The sequence below is a fragment of the Halichoerus grypus genome, chromosome 7 (assembly GCF_964656455.1).
Source record: "Halichoerus grypus chromosome 7, mHalGry1.hap1.1, whole genome shotgun sequence".
Classification (NCBI taxonomy): Eukaryota; Metazoa; Chordata; class Mammalia; order Carnivora; family Phocidae; genus Halichoerus; species Halichoerus grypus.
In genome coordinates, this window is record NC_135718.1 from 21985497 (window position 1) to 22004205 (window position 18709).

The following is an 18709-nucleotide window of genomic DNA, read 5'->3' on the forward strand; positions in this document are numbered from 1 at the left end:
TGCATGCTGAATAATGTCTCATTATTTCAATGTATTTTATTGCCAAGATATGATAAAAGAAAATTAAAATAACCAAGGAAGCATAATTTGTGGCTTTTTTTCTAAAGCATGCTTTTAAATAACATTTAGTCAGAGCAGTGTTATCCAAGTCATTTGGAAATTACACATTGTATTAATAAGTAGTTTGGGTAAGATAAATTATATTAGGAGTGGCAACACAAGTGACATATGTATTTCATAGTGTGAATGTCTTCCTGGGGAGAGTGAGCTATTGTTCAACTATTAGGATGTGAACCCTGGGTAGGTCATGGAAGAGAGGTATTGGGAACGCATCAGGAGATCTGTGGAGATAGAGATCCGAAACAACTACTACCCTCAGATTCAAGTATACTTTGACTGAAGAGAGATAGATGAATCTGCAAGCTTGTATGTTGGGAGTATAGCCAGTCTCCACTTCCCTCCTGCTCCTTGAAGAGAGTCATGGTCACAAAGATCCTGTGGTAGATAAATTAGTTCTCTGTCTCTAGGATGATTCTTATGGCTATGAGATTCCTTACAAAACTCAACGCTTCATTTGGGGCTATGTCTGGATATCTGCTACATGCAAAATCATGTTTCCCCATGTAGAGGACAGAACAAAGAACAGGGGAGTAGAGTGATATATGGGAAAGAAAAAATAACAGGGCCTAAAGATAATGCAATTTCTTTCAAAATTTGCAGAGCTAAGAAATATGAGGTACATGAGAGACTGGAAAGAAAGCTCAGGCCAGTATCACGGAAAAAGAGGTACCAGCCCCTCAGAGGACAGATGGTGGTGGTGGACAGGGGGGCAGAATAGAAAGGGGCTTCTTTTCAATAGTGTATTTGATGTCTTAGTGAGTGCAGTAAGGCAATAATGTAGATAGAGGATAGACATACAGGAAAGGCAGACATATAAAATCTGTGAATATCAGAAAATAAGAAAACTCTCAACCCATTAATCTTGACTATGTTGAAGTTTTTTTAATCTACTAACAAACTATGAAAATTACAATTTTAACAAAGTTTCTGAGTACATATTCAACAACAAAATAAAATATATTTCTACATAGTAGCAGTAAAAAATAATGGAAAATAAAGTTTTAAAAATTACATTTACCACAGTATAAAAAGAAATATTTATGAATAAATCTAAGAAAATACTCCTACAGTGAAAATTATAACATACTGCTGTGAGAAATTAAAATACTAAATAATTTTGAGAAATAATTGAATCGAAATTCTCAATATTAGGATGTCTGTTTTCTTCAAAGGTATATATAGATTCAAAACATTCCTCTCAGAATTATGATACTGACTTATAAATATGTGAAAATTAGTATGTTGGATCTGAAATTCATAGGGAAACACAAAGACTTATAAGACCCAAGACAATCTTGTAGGCAAAGAAAGAGTAATTATGCTACCAGATGTCAAGGCTAATTATAAAACACGATAATTATTTCAATGTTATATTGGCAGAAACATGGACAAATGGACTGATAGACTATAATAGACTCCCAAAATAGATCAACATATAAAGGACACTTAATTTATGACTTAATTCATAATTTATTAAAGTGGTAGAAAGTATGGGCTTGGCATTAAAACATGGGGAAGCAATTGTATATTTATAAGAACAATATTCTTTTTTTAAGATTTTATTTATTTACGAGAGAGAGAGGGAGAGCAAGCAAGAGAGAGCACGAGCAGGGAAGGGAAAAGAGGGGCAGAGGGAGAGGGAGAAGCAGGCTCCCCACCGAGCAGGGAGCCCAGTGCGGGCTCCATCCCAGGACCTCAGGATCGACCTGAGCCAAAAGGCAGATGCTTAACCGACTGAGCCACCCAGGTGCCCCTATAAGGACTATATTCTTAAGTCCTAATATAAACAATTAGACATGAATCATAGACCTAAATATGAAGATTACAATTGTAAATTTTTCTAGAAGATGTAAAAAGATATCTTCAAAACCTAAGGATTTTTTAAGCAAGTAACAAATGCACTAATTTTAATAGATACAGATAAATTATGATGATAGATAGATGGGAAATAGGCAGAGAAAGAGGTAGATATAGATAAATGATGACTTAGAGAATATTTTTGGTAACAGAATATATCTGGAAAAAACCCTATATCCAGAATATATAAAAAATTTTCAAATATCAGTAATAACAAAATCAAACCACCCGGTTAAAATGTGGGGGAAATTTTTTGAACAGTCTCTTTATAAAAGAGCATAACCAAATGGGGAATAAGTACATCAAAAGTTGTTCAACATCACCATGTATCATGGCAATGCAAATATTAGCATAATGTTATACCACAGCAATCACGCCAGATGAATAAAATAAAAAGACTTAAAATACTAATGCTGGCAGGAATGGGAGCAAATGAAACCTTTGAATATTGCTGGGAGTGCAAATTAATTCTGCTACTTGGGAAAGCTACTTTGTAGAATTTATTAAAGTTAAATATACCTATACTACAGTCCAAGATTTCCATTCCTTGAAACATACCCAAGGTAAATAAATAAATCCACCAAAATACGAGTATAACTTTATTCATAATGACCCTGAACTAGAAATATTACAAGTGCTCGTTAACACTGGAATGGGTAAATTGTTGTATATTCATAAAAAGATCAAATTATTGATATACCTAACAACATGGATGAGGCTCACAAACTTTATGTTCAGCTGAAGAAGCCAGAAACAAAATAGTATTAAGTCGTAAGATTCTGTTTATATGATGCTTAAGAAGAGGTTAAAATAATCTATGTGTTTATCTAAGTTTTAGCCTAAGAAGATTACTTCTTTGGAAGTATTAACTTGACATGGTTATCAGGGGACCTTGTGGGGTCCTGGAAATAGTCCATACTTTGATGTTATCATGTTTACCCAGGTGACTACATATGAAAAATGCATTGAACTTTGCACATAAGATTAGATTACTAGGCATGTTCAGTTAATTAAATGGATGAATAAAGGAAGTAGAAATATATTAATGAGGGATGCCTGGGTGGCTCAGTTGTTGAACGGCTGCCTTTGGCTCAGGTCATGATCCCAGGGTCCTGGGATCGAGCCCCGCATCCGGCTCCCTGCTCCGCGGGAAGCCTGCTTCTCCCTCTCCCACTCCCCCTGCTTGTGTTCCCTCTCTCGCTGTGTCTCTCTCTGTCAAATAAATAAATAAAATCTTAAAAAAAAAAAAGAAATATATTAATGAATGAATGATTGAATAAATGAATGAATAAAGCAACATGTGCTATGTTACCTCATCTTGTATATATTAACCACCTGACCACAGCCTGTTTCGTGAATACATGTCTGGAGTTGCCCATAATGTGCTGAATATTGTGGTGTCCATATCACTGTGAAGGAGATACAGAAAATGCAAATGACCATGGAATCCATTCATCCTACCACATATACATCTTTCAGACACTACCAGTTAATGCAATATTGAAATGACCTCCTAGAAGCTTATCTGAGGCACCAGGTGAGGATGATTCTCTGAGGGCTTGCAGTGCTATCCTTTAAAAACTTGTTTTATACTTTGAAATAACAGCCATTATATGGGGTAATTTCCCTAATAAGTAAAAAGCAGGGGTGGGAAACCAGAAGGTGGACTGAAGAATGGGTCTACCTGCCATCACTCTCAGTAATCCATTTGGGGATTTAGGGATTTGCTGAATTAGAAGTTCAGTTTTCCAGGATGAGAATGTTTCTGCTGAGGGATAAAATAAAAGTTCTATTAAACTTGAGAATATAGCTGCTGTTGGTCATTTGGGCTTTTATTGTTATATGAGCAGGCAAAGAAAAGAGTTGCTATTCTGGTAGTGGTAATCTTCCCAATTATCATGAGGTCTGGTTGCTGCTACATAATGGGACAGAAAAGATGTCTATAATTTAGGGTATTCACTGGGATATATTTTGGTTCTTCTATCCCCAATTATAACCATGAATGGGAAGTTAGAACCAGAGTTTAGTAAGGGCATGATAAATAGATCAGACCCCGTAGGGATGCTGGTGTGGTTTATGACACAGACTAATCAATCTAGAGTAGCCAAGGGCTGGACGAGTTTGAAGGGGATTTTTAGAATGCCGGGCAGAGGAGAGAGACATTGAAGAGCAGGGAGTACCTTAGCAGCAACCACAGCAGCAGAAACTCCTGTGATGGGCTAGCCATTAAAATGTCCATGACAGGATGAAGCACATTTAAGCTGCTGCTGAGTGGATGCATGGTACAGAAGCTGGACTGTAGTAGAGGCCGTGCTGCCCAGCCTCTGCCCTCTGAACCCTGCTCTCCTACTGTCCCATGCATCTCTTTTCTTGAAAGTGTTCTTTGGATACTTCCGCCAGCTCTGCCTACATGTCTCGTACACTGAACATTTCAGTCAGTACCAATCAGGAGGAAAATTCAACAAATGAGTAATAGTAGTAATTGCAAATGATTTCTCATTCTCTGGGTGAAGTAACTCTGAGATGCATATAATACACTGGCTTCAAGAGTTCTCCAGAAGGTTTAAGCCTTGTACACTAAATGGTATCTTGCTTGACAACGCATCTTATTGACTGCCTCTTCTTCCCTATATCCTCTCCTCACTTAGCTACCAATGTGTCCTAGAATCACCTCCCAATAAAATTCTTATGCCAATGTTGACTTCTGGAAGACCACCAAACAGAGCACTCTATGCAATATTGCCCAGTAGATTTTTGAAAACAAGACTACATGTCATTAAATAAGTCTCTTTTGCATTTTGGGGTAACTATTTAAAACAGAAGAAAGAAAAAGCAAAGCATTGAGTTTAGGAGATGGGGACTAACACCCCAGCTTTAGTTACTGAGTAACCTTGGAAAAGTCACATAACCCCTCTGGACCTCATTTTCTACCACTATAAAATGAACTCTTAATAATGTAAAACTGGTATTATGTAATTCAATTCTATGCATTGTTCTACAAAAGACTTAAATCTTACATTTTTCCTTCCCATCCTCTTTCCTCTGTTCTTCCCAGGCATGACCTCTGCACCATATTATTTTCAAATATATGACACAAATTATATTTTTGTCTAGTTACTATGGTGATCAATGTAACTCAAATCCTTAGATAGAAGTGCTAAATTTTGTTCCCATCAAAAATAATACTTAGGGTTCGTGTAGCCTCTTGCGAGGAGTAGAGAAGCCAGAGAGCTGATGGCTGGTAGGACTGGAAAACTGCATGCAGGCTGATATCCTCTGCAGCAGAGGCAAGAAGAGACACACAAGAGAGAATCTAAAGTAACAGCACACTTAACAACCAGAAGATAAGGTTGTACAGGGTCAGGGATTATCTGTGAGTATTTTATATAGTATTTTTTAAAACATTTTCAAATCCATATTCCACCTATAAAAATTCAGAAATTCTACATAGCTTTTGAGCCCTCCAGTTTGTCCTATTCCCACCTCTCCCTGTTGTCTCCCAACGACAAGGCCAAGACATTGTCTTCTCTCTCAGGCTATTGGCCTTACCCTTGACCAGCTTCACCTATTTATGTTCCTTCCCTGGTCCCTAGCAGTTTTTGAGATTACAACCCATGTCCTTCAAATATCTTTTTTTTTTTTAATAGATAGCTCATCATCCAGAGATACTCAGAGAACACATTGCTGTCTTTTAGCACAATTCAAACATGCTTGGACATACTCTAAAACTTGAGTTGATTATTTCATCTCTATTTTTCTAATGGCTCAATTATGTATTAGTATTTCTTTATCCCCCACAAGACCATCACACACACACACACACACACACACACACACACACACACACTGAGACTGAGTCATAGACATTCACTGGATCATCAATTCACTCTAAATATAAGATTTGTAAAATGTGGACTGAAGTAGGGAGGTTACATGGAGTAAGCATAAGAGAATGGAAACAGCTCGTTTAGAAAGGTATGGTCCTGCCAATGAGAATAGAAATTTGTAAAGATACTTTGGATAGCAGTTTGAAGAAAAAACAAGGCTATGTTCCTAATGATCCATCATTTTCATTTCTCAGCATCTACCTTAGAGAAACACACTTGTGGCTCAACAGGCATGCACGGTGATGGTGATGCTCATTTTAGCATTTATTCAGACGGCAAAAATCTGGAAACAAACTACATGACAAGGAATGGAGGAATAGTTAAATTGTGGAATGTCTATATTATGAAATATTAAGCAGAGTTTAAAGGATAAGGTAGATCTTTACCTGTTTTGTAAGACCTTTGTAACTTAGCAATTTAAAAGAAAAAGTAGTAGAACAAAATATGCAACACAAAAATATTACATAAACACAAATAAAAATGAAACTATATATGTAAGTATGTTAGTGCATGCATTAAAAAAGAATCTGGAAGGAAACACACCAAATTTGTAACAGCGAATCTCTCTAGAAAGTGAACAAGATTTCAAGTGTCATCAAAGGAGACTTTAGCTATTTATCTTTTTTTTTTTTAAGAGAGAGAATTACAAATACAGAAAAAAAGGAGAAAATAGTAAACATCCATATTGCTATGACTGATAATTAACCACTGTTAATTATTACTTTTTGCTTCCATTTTATCATTTGTAAAAATAAGGGTTGTTTATTATAAATATTTCAAAAGTGTGGAAAACTACATAAAAATAAAAATAACACCTCATATCATGCCACCCAGAAAATAGCTATCTTTCATATTCACTGGGCATTATTCCAAAGAACTTTCTTAAGAGTATATAAAGAGAGAGAGTTAGATACATATACAGATGATTTTCTAAGTATGATTTCATACTGTATAGATGATTTTTTAAATATAAAAAGTATTTATTTTCCATCGACAGATGAATGGATAAAGAAGATGTGACATATATACACAATGGAATATTACTCAGCCACCAAAAAGAATGAAATCTTACCATTTGCAGTGATGTGGCTGGAAATGGAGGGTATTTCGCTAAGCAACATAGGTCAATCAGAAAGACAATTATGATATGGTTTCACTCATAGATGGAATTTAAGAAACAATACAGAGGATCATAGGGGAAGGGAGGGGAAAATCAAATAAGACGTAATCAGAGAGGGAGACAATCCATAAGAGACTCTTAACTCTAGGAAACAAACTGAGGGTTCCGGGAGAGGAGGTAGGTAGGCGGATGAAGTAACAGGGTGATGGGCATTAAGGAGGGTGAGTGATATAATTAGCACTGGGTGTTTTATGCAATTGATGAATAACTGAACTCTATCTCTGGAACTAATGATATACTATATGTTAATTAATTGAATTTAAATTAAATAAGATAAAAGATAAAAAAGTATTAATTTTTTTACTCATTTTACTTAAAAATGAGTAAAAATACTTATTTAAATAAAATAAATTTTATTTAAATTAACAGAGGATAGTAAACTAAAGTAATTCTTGAATTTAAAACATATGATGCATTGCCACAGATATTAGTTCCAAAATTATAACTTAAGGGAAAATTAAATTAAAAGACTAAGGGGGAAAAATGGGAATAAAAACATAATGTGTCTCTTTAACATTGCATTTCAGTTTAATGCAATATCAATTTACTCCCATGGTGGTGGATGAGGGTAGTGGGCTGCTCACCATGCCTTACCTTTTCCCTTCCCATGTTTTAAGTTACATTATTATTTTCCACTGCCAACTTTCTTTAGCAGCCTGTTCTATAAGCATCATTTGATATAGTTTTATACAGAAACTTATTAACTGCCCACCATCAGTCCTTTTCACAGTTTGTCCGCTCCTGAGAGAGTTTTTACAATATCTTAAATCACAGGATTTGAACATTACAATGTTTGAATTCAAGAAGGACTCATGGGTACTTTGTTCTCTGAGATATTTCATTTTTGAGACTGCTTGCCTGTTGCCTTTGTATTTGGATATTCTTGGATCACTGTTTTTTGTCTTCAGAACATTATTGCTATAGAGAAATCTGAAGACCTCCTGATTTTTTTTTTTTTACCTTATAAGCCCTTTTTTTCCCTTTTCTTTCTTTCTTTTTTTTTTTTTTTTTTTTGACGCCTGAAGTGTCTTTAGGGTTATTCCTGATGCTGAGAAGCTTAACTAGTAGCTTGTATGTTTTGTATCAAGTTCTCATGAAATATTTTATAATCTTTCAATATTTAGATATAGTGCTCATTTTTTAAAATTCAGGATATATTTTATTACATAATTGAATGAATTTCTCTTTTGCATTTTCTCAAATACTCCAGTTATTCCTCCATTGGAATGCATTTATCAAGTTGTTTTTCTTTCTTTTTTTTTTTTTTTTAAAGATTTTATTGATTTATTTGAGAGAGAGAGAACACAAGCTGAGGGAGGGGCGGAGGGAGAAGCAGACTCCCTGCTGAGCGGGACCCCGGGATCATGACCTGAGCCTAAGGCAGATGCTCAACAGACTGAGCCACCCAGGAGCCCCTGTTTTTCTTTTTCATGTATACTTCTGTTGAAATTAGTTTAAACTGGTCCTTTCTGTCAATAATTTTCTATTTTTTTACCATTTTTTGTTTCCATTCATTTTTTACTTCGGCTATTGTCATTCTGAATTTCTACCTAGATCTACAGGCTTCTGTCCCATCTTCTGTCTTCCTTTCCTCTAGTCTTTCAGTCCTTACTTCTTTGAATTAAAATTATTTTTATGTACTGACATAAAATGAAGAAATTATAAATAAGTTCCCTATTTTCCTTGGAATATATTCATCATTTGGATCTGGTTGTTTTCATTTTCTGTGATATCTTTCTCTCCTTCCTTCTTTCTTTTTCTTTCTTAGTTTACTTTGATGAGGGAACTCTTGGACAGTATATCAGGTCTGCAGGTCAGTGTATCACCCTGAAATCTCAGCATTTGTCAGAGGCAGTCTGTTCCCTTTTTACCAGCTTGCAATTCTCTTAAGTCAAAAGAGGTGAAAACCATAAATATTCATAGTGCTTCTTTCCCAGTTAGGTGTACTAGGAAGAATTCTCAGAATGTTTTGCAACAAAGACTGTTTGGGGTGGTGGGGATCCAATTAAGAATCAAAGTGTCACTGTAGCTCCCTGTTTCCCTCCAGAATCTTCTGTTTCTTTTCTGTGTACCTGTTTTTGAAACGTATCAATTGCAGTTCTAAATCCTAGGTGCATATTAGACTCATTTGGGAATTTTTTTAATGCAAATACCTAGCTCCCATCTCTCAGAAAATCTGCTTTAAAGGGTCCAGAGTGGGATCATGGCATCCTTATTTTTTTTTTAATTACCTAGGAAATTCTAATAGGCAGACGAGTTTGAGAGCCACTGCATTATACTCTGCCTCTCCCTTTGTTTGATCGCTATTAATAATTACTTTTTAGGGGGTGAGGTTCAATTTTGCTCAGCTAATGAAGGGTAGGAGTCTGAGACACAGGATCAATTTATGTTCTCAACCTTGAAATAGCAAAATAGACTATCTCTGTAGCAAATGGTCCCCAGTCTCCAAGTCCTAACACAATAAAGATTTCTTTCTCTTACATCCTAAGTGAAAAATCCAACATGGATGTCCCTGACTGTGTAAATCCCCTGAGTGGCTCAGAGGTCACAGCTCTCTGGTTATGGTCCCACCATGTTCAATGCATGCTTTGGAAATTACACTGTCATCATCCAACTGGCAAATGAGGGAGCAGAAGATGGAGAAGCACATGCACTCTTCACTGCCACAGCCTAGAAAACACCTTACGTGATGTGAATCCCATGCCAGGTATTCAGCCATGAAGATGAAATAAGCTTAGTGAGCAACCAGCCAGTCTTTTCCACATAGGCTTGTTTAAATTTCTTATTTTTCTGCAGCAAATATTCATGTGTTATTTTTTATAACTAAATTTAGCTTTTAAGATAAAGGGGAAATGAAAAAAATTTGACAAAGAAATCTGGCGATGAAGAAACACAGCTGTCCAGAGGAGAAGGTTTTCTGAAAAAGAGGAGAAAAATAATGATGGTTTGGACAGAACAAACAAACATGAAAGAAAGAAAGAAAGAAAGAAAGAAAGAAAGAAAGAAAGAAAGAAAGAAAGAAAGAAAGAAAGAGAAAGAAAGAAAAAAGAGGGAAAGAGGGAAAGAAGGAAAGAAGGAAAGAAGGAAGGAGAGAAGGAAAGAAAGAGGAAGGAGAGAAGGAAAGAAAGAGGAAGGAGAGAAGGAAAGAAAGAAAGGAAAGAAGGAAAGAAAGAGAAAGAAAAAGAAAAAAGAAAGGAAGGAAGAAAGGAAGAAAGGAAGAAAGAAAACAAAGGAGAACCTAGGCTTACAGGCAGAGGATCCTAAACTGGATAGAATTGGCAGCAAGAGCTACAAGTTTCTTGAGCAGGGACGGAAACAGTACACATCGAGCCAACTTGAGTTTCAGTGCAGAAAATTAGATGAGATCTTTGCCAAATTCCCCAAAGATATCAGAAAACAGTCGTATATATTTAGAAGCCATAGCTCTTCTTGTCCCAATTTGTTCCTGACTTTCTGGCAGAACAGGTAGAATAGAACTCTGTTTTCTATGCTCCCAAATCTTTTCTTTGACCTTCATGTACAAAATTAGAGAGGCAGGCATGTTTACAGGAAAATGAGAAACCATCCAGAAAGCAAAAACCATATCCCAACAGGAGGCTCCATTTTTTTGTGGAGAAGCACTAATAAAAGTAGAGAAATAAAGATCCATGTAATCTGCAGAGGGAAAAATGTCTCTGTTTTCTACAGATGTTTGGAACAGAACTGTCTGTTGAAACAAAGTGTCACTGACTTCTCTCCCAGACACATTCCCAGAGCCTCCTGAAGAAGAAGCTGGTAGAGTTATTAGCAGAATAACCTCACAATCTCTGTTTCCATCCTGCCCTGCCTTATATTAATCTTACAGAAACACTGGGTGGGATGGTTTTCTGAAACATTGTGCTGTGTCCTGTAGGCTGGGCCCACTGGGTGGCCCCTGCTCTGAGCAGAATTAGGACACTGCACAAAGCTTCCCTGGACACAGAGAATAGGGCTACAATTTAGACTATATTTACTCTTCTTGCCAGGCCATGAGTCATTGCCCCTGCTTCCCAAGGTGGACACCCTTGAAGATTTCTTCACACTAAAGGGGCAGAGTCTTCCAATTGCTCTCCTAAAAATGTGACCTTTTCTAATTTGCACGAAAGGCTCCATTCAGATGAGGTATAAACCATCCCAAACAGAAGCCATTTCTGGCTGATACTTGATCAGATGTGAATCTGGTCTTTGAGATGTATGACAGGTGCTCTATCCTTTTATTTTGCTGGTCATGGACAGATTAGAAGTAAGCTTCCTATCCTCTGTCCCTTTATGTGGTATTTTCTTGCCAAGGATGCACACATAGGACTTAGCATATTTTCTTCTGAGGCCTATCAGTCCATCGTTGAACTCCATTGAGAAAGCAGAAATTCAATTCTCTTATCTGTATCCAAGGAAAATAATAATAGTTAATATTTTTGAAGTCTTTCAGTAGACCACCTTCTGGCTTAATCACTTGTTATCCATCATTTAAGCCTTGTAAATAGTCTGTAAGGTAGGTATTCTTGTTCTCTATTCAAGAAAGGACCCACAGAGAAGTTAAGTCACAAGTGCATGGTCATGCTTCTGATGGGGGTGGGGGGCAGAGGTTTAGAATTGGAACCCAGGCTTCCGTGACTCCTAGGCCCATATACTAATCCAGTTTTCCCTACATGCTTGCTACAGAGTTCCACTGGTGCTTCATTAGCTAGTATTTGCAGGACATGCTGTGTAAAAGGAAAAGTAGTGCCTATTCACTGGTGCTGATCTTTTCTTCCAGTCTGCATCAGTGGTGTGATATGAACCTGTCACAAACCCCTTTGAATTTAGGTCATTCTACTGTAAAATCAGGATGTAATCCCTCTTTTCTTCTTAACATTGTTTCTTAAAGAACCAGATTTACTTATTCATTTATGTTTACATTCCATTAATATATGTTAATGCTCTTATGTGTCAGGAATTGTTCTAAGTGCTGGAGATACAATGGCAAAGAAACAGACGAGAACATTGCCCTCACGGAAACTACAATCTAGTGGGGCAGTCCAATAAAGAATTAATAGAACAAGCAAAGCCAAGGGGCACTCTTTAATTTAAGAATAACTGTCTCTCCAAATCATAAGAGACTCTTAATCTCAGGAAACAAACAGGGATGCTGCAGCGGTGGGGGGTGGGAGGGATGGGGTGGCTGGGTGATGGACATTGGGGAGGGTATGTGCTATGGTGAGCGCTGTGAATTGTGTAAGACTGTTGAATCACAGACCTGTACCTCTGAAACAAATAATACATTATATGTTAATTAAAAATTTTTTAAAAAAAGAATAACTGTGTCTCTGATGAGGTGCTATCTGAGCAGGGACCTGAAGGCAGGAGGCACAGAGCTGTGCTAAGCTTCCTAGAGAGACAATGCTAGTTCACGTCGACATACATTCCAACAACGTGAGAGAAGAATGAGCTTAATATACCCAAGAAACCATAAGTTCACTTAAAGTCATGTGTGCAAAATTTTTATGATGTATTATCTCTTTTGAATTATAGTTAATCTTTATTATTTATTCATTGTTTTCATTAAAGAAGCAAGTGGCAAAATTTGGGAGGATCTTCTGCAGGTTAGGGAGTCAGAGTGATCTGTTTAGCCTTTTGGAGAATTTTATTCCTTCAGAATAACACTACTTAGCAAGGAGTTGTGAGAACACCCTGACCCGGGGTAGAATGGTGAAAGAAAGGGGCTGTTAGGGTAAAATATAGAAGTGGATGGAATGTTCTCACATATGTGGTCTGTGACTACCCTGTGTGTGTGTGTGTGTGTGTGTGTGTGTGTGAGAGAGAGAGAGAGAGACAGAGAGACAGAGACCAAGATAGAGATAGTGGGAGTAGTCAATTTGATGACAGGAAGGACTTTCAGTGCCCTCTAACAAAGATAGAAAAAGTCTGGGAGAGGTCCATTTTAAAAAAAAAAATTTAATTTTATTTATTTATTTATTTATTTTTAGAGAGAGAGTGTGTGTGAGTGGGTGGGGAGGGGCAGAGGGAGAGAGAGAATCTTAAGTAGGCTCCACGTCTAGCACAAAGCCCAACCATGGGCTCAGTCTCACAATCCTGAGATTACGACCTGAGCCAAAATCAAGAGTCAGACATTTAAGGGAGCCTGGGTGGCTCAGTTGGTTAAGCGACTGCCTTCAGCTCAGGTCATGATCCTGGAGTCCCGGGATCGAGTCCCGCATCGGGCTCCCTGCTCAGCAGGGAGTCTGCTTCTCCCTCTGACTCTCCTCCCTCTCATGCTCTCTGTCTCTCATTCTCTCTCTCTCAAATAAATAAATAAAATCTTAAAAAAAAAAAAAAAAAAGAGTCAGACATTTAAGCAATTTAGCCATGCAGGCACCCCAAAGGAGAGGTCCATTAAATCTTATCTTGGGGGGAAAATATCCAGAATACAGGAACCAAAACGTCATAAATTATATTGTAATAGCCGATCATTTAATTCAATTGCACCAATACCACCCATTGATATGGTCTATTGTTGTTTATGTATTGATATTTTATTGCATCTGTTCAAAGCTGCACTTCTTCGTGGGATGTAACCCCCACCCTACCCTCACCCCCACCATCCACCTCACGGTTACCATGGAGTAAGCACAATTTTGTGACACACTGGTCTGATTCAGTTGATTGATTTAGGATGGACACCAAAAGGAAACAACATTAATCTGTTCCTCTCATTTTTTGCACTAAGAATATAATAGTTTTCTTGTGATTCCAATTTCTAGGGGAGAAATAATACAGATGGCTACCAGATTTTCTGTGGATCAGGGAAAGGCAAGGGGAAATTCTACATAAAAAAGGAGTGGGGGGGGGATGAAGGAAAGGATCCTGGTGGTGTTAAAGCTTCAGGTTCCACTCATTTCTTAAGGCTGGTAGAGTCCCTATCCTTGAATTAGATGAGACAGTCCAATCTCTCTTTTTTTGTTGTTTTAAGATTCATTTATTTATTTGAGAGAGAGAGAGAACAGGGGGAGGGGCAGAGGGAGAAAGAGAATCTGAAGCAGACTACACGCTGAGCATAGAGCCTGAGGCTGGGCTTGATCTCACCATCCTGAGATCAGGGCCATGAGATCACAACCTGAGTGGAAACGAAAAGTCAGACGCTTAACTGACTGTGCCACCCAGCTGCCCCCAGACAGTCCCAATTTCTTAATAGCATTTTCCCTTTTATTAATTTAAGGTATTTGGTGTTGGGTTTCATTTCCTTGTAATCAAAAGTATCCTTTCTAGAATTTTCCACATATTTCTAGTTGGATCTTCACAATACCTGTGTAAAATGTATATAATTTCTTCCATTTTATTGATAGGAACTCTGAATCAGAAAGTTGAAGTGAAGAGCATACAGTCACGTAGCTCCTGAAGAGACGATTCCCCTTTAGCATGATCTTGAGCACAATACACAAGCTGCAGAAGAGGAGGAGAATAGGTGTATGTGTTAGGGTTGCATCTATAAAGATTTCAATGAATTTATTATCAGACAAATCAGAAATATTTCTTAATGGTAGGTGTGGCACTTACTGCTGGCTGTGACTTAGGTCTTCCAGGTTAGTTTTCACGGAACTGATGTTGGTTGGTCCTATGAAACTACACACTGAGGCGTAATGTAGGTGGAACTGTGCCTTGTGCAAGAAATCCCCTTGTAAATTATGGCCCATCACCAAAGTATCTTCTAGCTCCCAAATCCAGAAGAAAATAGAAGCCTTTAAAAAGTGTCAACAGACTGGCACAACACCCAGCCTATGCTCTCTATCGATCTTTCTTTTCTCCTCTGCTGTTCCAGTGGGAAATGTGTCCAGTCTCCTTCCAAGGCAAATCATTCCACCTATGTGTTTAAAATCTTTCTCATCTGCCTCCTTCCAGGGACCTTATTCTCTGGTTATGTCTCCACTCTGTTATCTTACCCACCCCTCCAAATATGTTTTAAAGTAATTGAAATACCTTCCCAGGATCTCATAGCCTCCTTTATCACCATGTTTCTTAACCACTCTTCACAAAGAAGGTTCTTGAAAAATGGGTCCGTGCCTGTCATAGCCACATATTCTCCAACCCATTATAATTCAGCTCATTTCCCTCATCATGTCACAGAAACTTTTCACACTTTGGACAAAAATAACTTTTTTTGCTAAAACTCAATGGACTCTTTTCAGTCCTTATCCTTCTTGTACTCTGGCACTATTTAATGTTATTGACTATTCTTTCTTTCATAAACTGGTCCTTTAGGTGTTTTTCCCCTTAAATCTTTGACCATTCCTCACCCTCTTCTATAGGATTTCCTCCTTTTTTTCCTTTTGTCCATCCCTTACCCATCGATGCTCTGAAGGTCGATCTCTCAGCCATTTTCCTTTTCATTCCATAGTTGATCGATTGGTTGTCGCTTCCACTGTTATGGCTTCATTTACTATCCATACTCCAATGATCCATAGCTTATGCCAAAAGTTTAACTTCCCACTGCTGAGTGGATATTCTCTTTGGGTGTGTCACTATAACTGAATACATTGTTTTCCCCACACAGTGAAAATTAACACCATCAACAAAGCTGCTCAATTCAGAAAATGTGAAGTTACCTTTGACTCCACCCTCTATTCATCCCCATTTCCAGGTTGGCAAATTAGGGCTTTGCCTTCCTAAATATTTCCCAAATATTTTCTATCTCCACCATGGTAACTCCTCTTCATCTTTTGCGATGCCCCCTGACAGCACTCTTGTCCATCTATACAGTTCTCCACCATGAAGCCTGAAAGAGCCTAATAATATGCAATTCTGATCTTGTCAAACTTTTACTTTAGACCCTTCAATAGATTCTGAATATATTTACAATAATGTTTGATATCTTAATGTCTTCCCTCTTATTTTATGGACAGGGATTATGTCTATCTTGCTCACAACTGTATCCCCAGGGCCAAAGTACAGTTCTTGGCACATAGTAGGGATTAGTAACATAAATAAATTCGTGTTTACCTACTTTGCCTTTTGGTAAATATTCCAAAAAGAACTGCGTGATAGAAATACCTTGTAGCACAGAGAACTGAGTCCTAATTTCCATTCTACCACCAACTTAAATTGTGTCCTTGGATCACTGAGAGTTTTACAACCTGGGGAACCTGCTGGTCTCCCAGGTTCCTCAACATCTAACATTCTGTGCTTCTTTGTTTGATAATCCTCTTCTTAGTCTGTGTCAGAGTTCATGAATGAACAAAAGAAGAAAATTAGGGGGAAAGAAGAGTCAAAGTTTACTAATAAACAGAGTTTATAAAAATAAAATGGCTTTTTCTAGTGCCTTTTTATTACATGAACTTCTAGTAGTCATGTGTTGAGAAAACAGAAAGTTGTTCTCATCCCACCTTCTCTATTAAATTGTGCAGATAGAGCACACATTCCCATTAACTGGGACACCAAGTGTGAAATTAATTCATGTTGTCCACATAAATCAAGGAAAAGAGAAAGAAAAGCTAATGTCTCAATGTTTGTTAGCTTGTGCACATCAGAATACACTATTATCATTTCATGGGGTGGCCACATTAATCCATACATTGTCATCTGAAATTATCAGCTCTGCCAAAAGAGTTCATCAAGATTGTAAAACTAATGTTTTTTTTGTTTTGTTTTGTTTTGTTTTTTAAAGATTTTATTTATTTATTTGAGAGAGAGAATGAGAGAGAGAGAGAGAGAGCATGAGAAGGGTGAGGGTCAGAGGGAGAAGCAGACTCCCTGCCGAGCAGGGAGTCCGATGCGGGACTCGATCCCGGGACTCCAGGATCATGACCTGAGCTGAAGGCAGTGGCTTAACCAACTGAGCCACCCAGGCGCCGCAACACTGATGTTTTTGTGTGACAATGTTAATCTAGAAAAAAAAGTGCTAATTGTCCTTAATTGCATGCATAATCTCAAAATAATGCATATCAATTTCTAAAAGAAAAATCTCTGAGCAATGCTTGATAGTCAAAAATATTTAGTGAAATGATTCACCACTTCAGATTATAAAATCTTCTCTGAGAAGGAAAGCTCAATATGTTTTCAATGAGGCAAATTGGCTCTCCTACATTCATAATAGTTTTCTTTTCCTATCTGAGTAATGTTTAATGACATCAACAATACTGACTTTAGCTTGTTTTCATTCACACTATCATAAACAACCTTGGAATATTTCAAGTTTTGTACTCAGTTGCAATTAATTATCACAGACTGCCAATGGAATATTACAGAGTGACGTATTGTACTCTGGGTATCCTGCCACCAAAAGTAGCAAATGTATCAACACTATGATGAAAATCTTAATTATTAGTGATTAGATTAACTACTCATTTGATCGTTATGACAGATGTATTCAGTAGCCACATACAGAAGTAACTAAATGTTGGTTGCTTCTTGGAAAAATCTAAAAATCTCACTGTTATTTTTAATAATCTAAAATGATCTTTTTGGTTTACTTTTTACCCTAGAGTCAGATGCCAGCAGTAAAATTAAGAAGGAGCTAGGGTTATTTTAAGCATTTTCCCAGTCTCCTTTCAAACCTTCTCTTCCACATGGAATCACATGCATACACATCGCAGTCAAATATTGCCTTCGTGTTGTATTCTGGACACCCAGAGAGTATCCCTGCACAGTCCAGCCCTCTCCAGTTGATATCCTGGTACAGAACATTACCAGTTCTTCCATACCAACATACTCTCTTTTTTAGTTCTGTGTCCCTTCACTGCTTTCTTCTTTTAGATGGGTATCAATTGAAAAGGACTAGTGAATTTCATTGGAAGTACCGTTTATCTTGCTTTTTTTGTTTTCAGGTATGGGGAAAAGCTAGTGAAAATACAGTTCCCATCCTGCATGGCTCTATCCTTCACCCTTTTTTCAACATGAGGAGTGATTTATCTACCTTGGTAAGTCCAATATTCTGTCCTTTAATTTCCTGCCTAGCTTACACGATCTATGGAGTGAAAAGCCCTGGGGATCTTTGGCTGTGCTGCCCATTTGGTAAGCAGATCAGGCTAGACCTGATGGAAACAATCCACCCTTCTCCCAGGTTCCTATTGTGTCACTGGGTGGGGGTTCAGTCCATTTCAATAGGGAAAAGAATAGAAAGCCCTGCTTGTCTTCTCCTCTAAAGCTGAGTTCTCCCTTTCAAGTTTCCTTTTAATGGTGTCTCTCTCTATGCCTCACTGAATTTGAGAACCCAGAGGAGAGGAGTGAGAACTCAGAAATACCAATATGCAAAGCCGTCTATGGAGTGTTTGCAGAGAAATGGGACGTTATATTTTAGTTATCACAATGAAAAACAACTTAGAAGAAATTTTATTTATCACTGAGAGACCAATGTGGAAGACATTTGAGGCTAGGAGACTTCTTCAGTACACCGTAAGCATAGGAAAACTATTATGTCCCCATCTCTCTATTCCAAAGAAACATACTGAAGTTTGATCATGTCATTATATTTTATATCATTTTGTTTATAAACTCTGGATTCAGTGCATTCAGCTCCTGCTCTCTTCTCACCTTTCTAATAGATCAGTGACCCAGAGCAAGTTACTTGAATTTTCTATGCCTCAGTTTGCCCATTTGCAAAATGGGGATACTATGAAGCTCATAAGATTGTTATGAGGACTGAATGAATTAATGCTTAAAAATTCATAGAATAAAA